Here is a 5,318-nt window from a genome sequence, read left to right as displayed (position 1 = left end):
GGGAGGGGTCCATTTTAGATGGGTTGCTTGGTACCAACAAGAGTTTCTGCCTAGTTGCTTTTGAAATTGACTGTCCGATGCTTTAGTGCTAAGTGGGGCCATCGCCCCGCCCCGCCCCGCCCCCGCCCCGTTCCACACCTCCCCGGCGAGCACATCCTGCTCCATTAAATACCCACAGGAGGGCAGTATGGGCTCCACTCTATGGGTATGGGTGAGGTGTGGAGCACCTTGCTCTCTTCTTCCCTTATGACACGGTGCTGGCTCCCACATTTCCAGACCGTTTCTCTTTCTGTTCTTCCGATCAAGTTGATTTGTGCCTTACCTTTAGGTTCATGTTCCCTTTTCCTTTGTAATCTCCATTCTGCTGTAAAGCCAACCTATGGAGTTTTACATTTCGATCATTGCATGTTTTAAAAGACTTGTTTCCTGTTTTTAAGTGTCTACGGGTGTGCTTCTGCACCTAGTATGTGCACAAGTGAGAGTGTGGGCGCCCGAGGGGTTTGGAAGATGTTGGCTCTCCTAGGGCTGGAGTCACAGGCAGTTGTGAGCTGCTGGGTGTGGGGTGGGTGCTGGGAGACAACTCTGGTCTCCCCAGCCCTAAAGAGTCTCCTGTGGGCAAGGGTGCCCTCAGATTCCCCATGTAGTGTGGATCACTGACCTTGAACTCATGGCCCCCTGACTCTCATTCTGCCTCTCAAGCACCAGCATTGTACTGTAAGCCTCACCTCCCACTTCGGGCCTTCTTGAGAAGGGGTTTACTTCCCAACAAAGCAAGTTTGGTGAGGTCCCCTGACCACTCCCATGGCTTACCCTGTGTCTCAGGAATTTTACTGAAGTATTTTCAATGCATCAAAAACTATTGAGGCTTTTCAGAAAAGTTCATTAAATTTTATTGCAAGCAGAAAAGGAAGTGGTGCCAGACAAAAGCTGGCATTTCCACACCCTTTCCTGCAGGACCCAGGAGCTGGCATTTCCGCACCCTTTCCTGCAGGACCCAGGAGCCGGTCAGCTTCCCCCACTGCCCAGTGAACCTTTCTGTCCAGGGAATGGAAATGTTTCCTGTTGTTGGAGACTGCAGACCGAGGAACCTGAGTTTTGAATTTTAATTTATTTGAGGCAGGTTCTCTTGTAGCTCATCTCACACTTAACCTGAGGATGACCTCGCACCGATCCTCCTGCCTCTGGCTCCCAGTCACTGGGACTCCAGGGCTACACAGCCTGGGCTGTGAGGTGCTGGGGAGCTGGGGAGCAAACCCGAGGCCCTCTATGCCCAAGGCAAGCCTTCAGAGCCACATTTGCAGCCTCAATTCAACATTACCATTGTTAAATCTAATCTTATGTGTATGGGTGTTTGCCTGGGTGTTTGTGCACCGACTACTACCTGATGAGGCCAGAAGAGGGTGTCACAGTTCCTGAAATTGGAAGTACAGATGGTTACGATTCGCCATGCTGGGAATCGAACCTATGTTCTCTGGAAGAGCAGCCAGCACTCTGAGCCATCTCTCCAGGCTCACAGGAGCTCATGTAGCCCAGGCTGGCCTCGAACTCATGGAGGGGCTTAGATTGATGCTGTATTTCAGATCCTTTTTTCTGCATCCCTGGTCCTGCTATCATCTGGTAACACCATTCCTGGTTTATGAAGTGCTAAGGTTTGAACCTAGGACGGTGCGCTTGTGAGGCACACAGTCTACCTCAGCCGTTGTTTGTTTCAGTGCTGGGAACAGAATTCAGGGCATTGCCCATAGTGAAGTGCTCTACCACGGAGTTGCACCTCCCCCTTAGTTTTCTTCAATTTAAACGGATTTAAGCAGAGCCATCTGGTTCGTGGCTGCTATACTGAACATTCGAATGCCAAGGAAAGAGATTTCCTTGGGACAAATGTGGCTTGCGGTGTCCTGTCCTGGTACACATGGACTCTAAGTTATGCCTCTCTCTAGACTGCTGCCAGCTTGTGCATCAGAAGACACCAGATTAAGGGGTGATGGGGTGGGGGTGGGGGCTCAGTGGTTAGGAGCACCTGCTGCTCTTGCAGAGGACCCAGGCTGGGTCCCCAGCATCCACAGGGCGGCTCACAGCCATCTGTAATTCCAATCTCAGGGGATCTGATGCCCTTGTTTGGACTCTGTGGGCACTGCATGCTCATGCCATACACATACGAAATGGAAAGAGAAGCCGGTATTAAGCAGCACATGCTAGATGGGTAAGCTTTCCTTCTAATAATGGTAAAATGAGACACATGCCAAAGAGGTATTTTTTAAAGTAAATGGCATAACATCTGTAGACAATTGATTTGGGTGAAATATACCTATTTTCTTGTTTTTTTTTTTGTTTTGTTTTTTTGTTTTTTTCGAGACAGGGTTTCTCTATGTAGCCTTGGCTGTCCTGGAACTCACTTTGTAGACCAGGCTGGCCTCGAACTCAGAAATCCACCTGCCTCTGCCTCCCGAGTGCTGGGATTAAAGGCATGCGCCACCACGCCCGGCTATACCTATTTTCTATGCTTCTACAATCTCAGTAGTCTAAACGTCTTGGGGTAAAATGGACTGTGAGTGGACAAGCATAGGCATCACGGAGTTCTTCCCTCAGCCACGCCCAGTGGCTTCATCTCTGGGGGAATGATGTGTTAGTGCATCTGGGGGGTTATACAGGACCATGTTCTACTGAGCCAGGAGTGAGAAACGCAGTCCGTGTAATGACTGGGATCGGCCCTTTTTAGTAACATAAGTGAGCTGTATTCCCTTCCTGAGTTCCTAAGTGACCTTTTCCCCACTCAGAGAGGCTTTAAGCTGCCTCAGTGCAATTTCTTACAGGGGACCCACCCACACCTCACATGAGGTGCCCGCCACTCTGGCCTCATGGAGGCTGAGACATGGACCCTAGGGGATGATAGTTCTGGGGCTGACCTCACAGTGCTGGTCCCTCAGGACAGTGAGAACCACAGAACTCTGCCTTCCCACCTCAGCCTTCAACCGACCGCAGCAGCAGAAGGCCGTGTCCCTCCAATGACCCAGGTCCCTTTAAAGTGTTGACTTGGGAAGCTCAAAGCTGCCAGGATAATTTACTGCTTGCCCCAATGGTCACCCAACAGTCCTGACCTGCAGACTGTGACAGATCACGGGCGTGGACTAAGACAGGCTGTCCCTGTACATGCACATGTGTCAACTCAGAAACACCCCTCGAAGGCCGCAGATCCGTCCCTTTGACATGCAGCCATCATAAGGACCAGCCTCTGTGCCTCAGTCTCTGTGGGGGACGGGATGCTAAGGTCAGCTAGCACTGCCTCACTGGCCAACCCTCTCTGCTTCCCGAGCCACTGCAAGCCAGGAGACTTTCTTGTTCTAACCAAATACCCCAGCAAAGCAACCTGAGGAAGGAAGGAAGGCTTTGTTTCCACCCAAGGTCTGAGGGGATAAAGTCTGTTCCAGCAGAGAAGGTAGACATCAGGGACGTGACTGCTGGTCACATCCTCCTCACAGGCAGGAAGCAAAATGGATGCTCGGGCTCAGCTCACTTCCTCCTGATTTCTTCTGCTGGCTGCCCTGGCTCATGGGACAGGGTGACTGTCTTCAGGGTGGCTCCTCCTTACTCAGTTCTGTATCCTCAGAAAGACCCTAACGGGCTCTCACAGAGGTGTGTCTCCTGGGCGACTCACCCTAGATGTCAGTGGAGACTGGCCATTGTCCCCTCTCCTCCGCACACAAAGGAACCAAGCTCCGATTGAATTGCATGGCCAGCAGTTACTGAAGAGAGTCAACTTTCATCTGTCCTAGGAGGAGGAGGGGTGGTTCAGAGAAATGCCCTGCTCCTTAGGGCTAAGATCCAGGTGGGATGGAGTGTCCCTCAACCAGACAGTGCCCCTGCCCCAGTCAGTGAGCTAAGCCAGCCCCTTTGAATGTCCCTCAGTCAGAGTGTGCCCCCCCCCCAAGTCAGTGAGCTGAGTCAGTACCTTTGAATGTCATGCCTTTTGGCTTCGGCACAGCAGGCGGGGCCAGCCTGGGTCAGGGAGTCTGTGCTGGGTGAAGGGTTGGGAGAGATGGATGAGCTAGTCCCTAGGGTCCTTGAGTATCAGTTACTGTCCTGGGAGACCCATGGCCGGGAGGTTTTTGGGGTCATCTCTTTCTCAGGAAGAATTGTCACACCCCAAGAATAGACTTGAACCATCTTTGTTGGGCAGAGGAGGTCATGGGCTGCTTGCGAAACCCTGTTTTAAATCTAGCAGCAATCACATAAATAGTCAAAAGTTGGAGCTACTGCAGAGGAGTTATTTATTCTTTATGGATGGAAAGTAACTTCGCTGGCACCTAATGTGAGGAAGGAATTAAAAAAACAACACACGCGTAAGTCTAAATGTTCATAAACATATATGAGTTTCCTCAGCATGACTGGCAGGAAGAAATAAAATAAGCAACAAAACAAAACAAACCTCAAAACCATTTGTCCCTCAGTAAATGTCTTCAAGTTCCATCCCAGGGACCCAAAGGGCTTGCTTATCTGCACAGCTTGTCTGGCTTTCGGCCACTCTGTTGAGCTTTTCCCAAACACTTGCTGAGTGTAAGGGGCTGTGGAACCAGAGTGCTCTCCCTGCCTCTGCAGGAAGCAAGGTCTTGCAGCTGACTACCTGACTGGGCTGTCCAGTCTCCCTGCAGTTTGCTCTTCTTGGCATGTTTGGTTGACACCACTCTCTGATCTCTCGATGGAGGTGATGGTGAGGCGGCTGTGCCTCCATGGTCTCTCATGGCCTTGGGTCAGCTTGCTCTCTTAGGTCCTCAGAGGCCAGCTTGGAGCAGTACGAGAGTCTGTCTGCTAGGAAGGACCTCTGATCACCAGGGCTCTGCCATTCAACTTTCCACAATCACGATGGGACAGTCAGGACAGACAAATAGACTTCTTCTTGGACCCATGACCTGGTCACATATTGGAGATCAGAGAGCTCATGACCTCTGGGAACTTTCACATTCTGGCCACAAGGGGGCAGCAGAGGGCTAGGAAGCCCAGTCTAAGACTTCCTTAGGGCATATATGTACGGATAAATGTATTGCATAATGATACATAATAAAAACAAACCCATCTATATAAATTTTACTTATGTGTGTGCATCTTCGTGAGTGTATGTCACATATATGCAGTTTCCAGCCGTGGCCTGTGCGGTTCTGCCTGCAGAACCACTGTGGATCCGAACCGGAGCACGGGGAACTCCTGAAAAAAGAACAGGGCTGCAAAAGGAAACATGGGGCCCTGACAAAGGCTTTCTGATCAAGGCCCTTATCTTTATTGTCAGGACTGGCTTAAATACAAAGAAGGGTTCCCAGCATTCCCCT

Source organism: Mus pahari, chromosome 18, assembly GCF_900095145.1.
Source record: "Mus pahari chromosome 18, PAHARI_EIJ_v1.1, whole genome shotgun sequence".
Taxonomy (NCBI): Eukaryota; Metazoa; Chordata; class Mammalia; order Rodentia; family Muridae; genus Mus; species Mus pahari.
Note: the sequence above shows the minus strand (reverse complement) of the source record.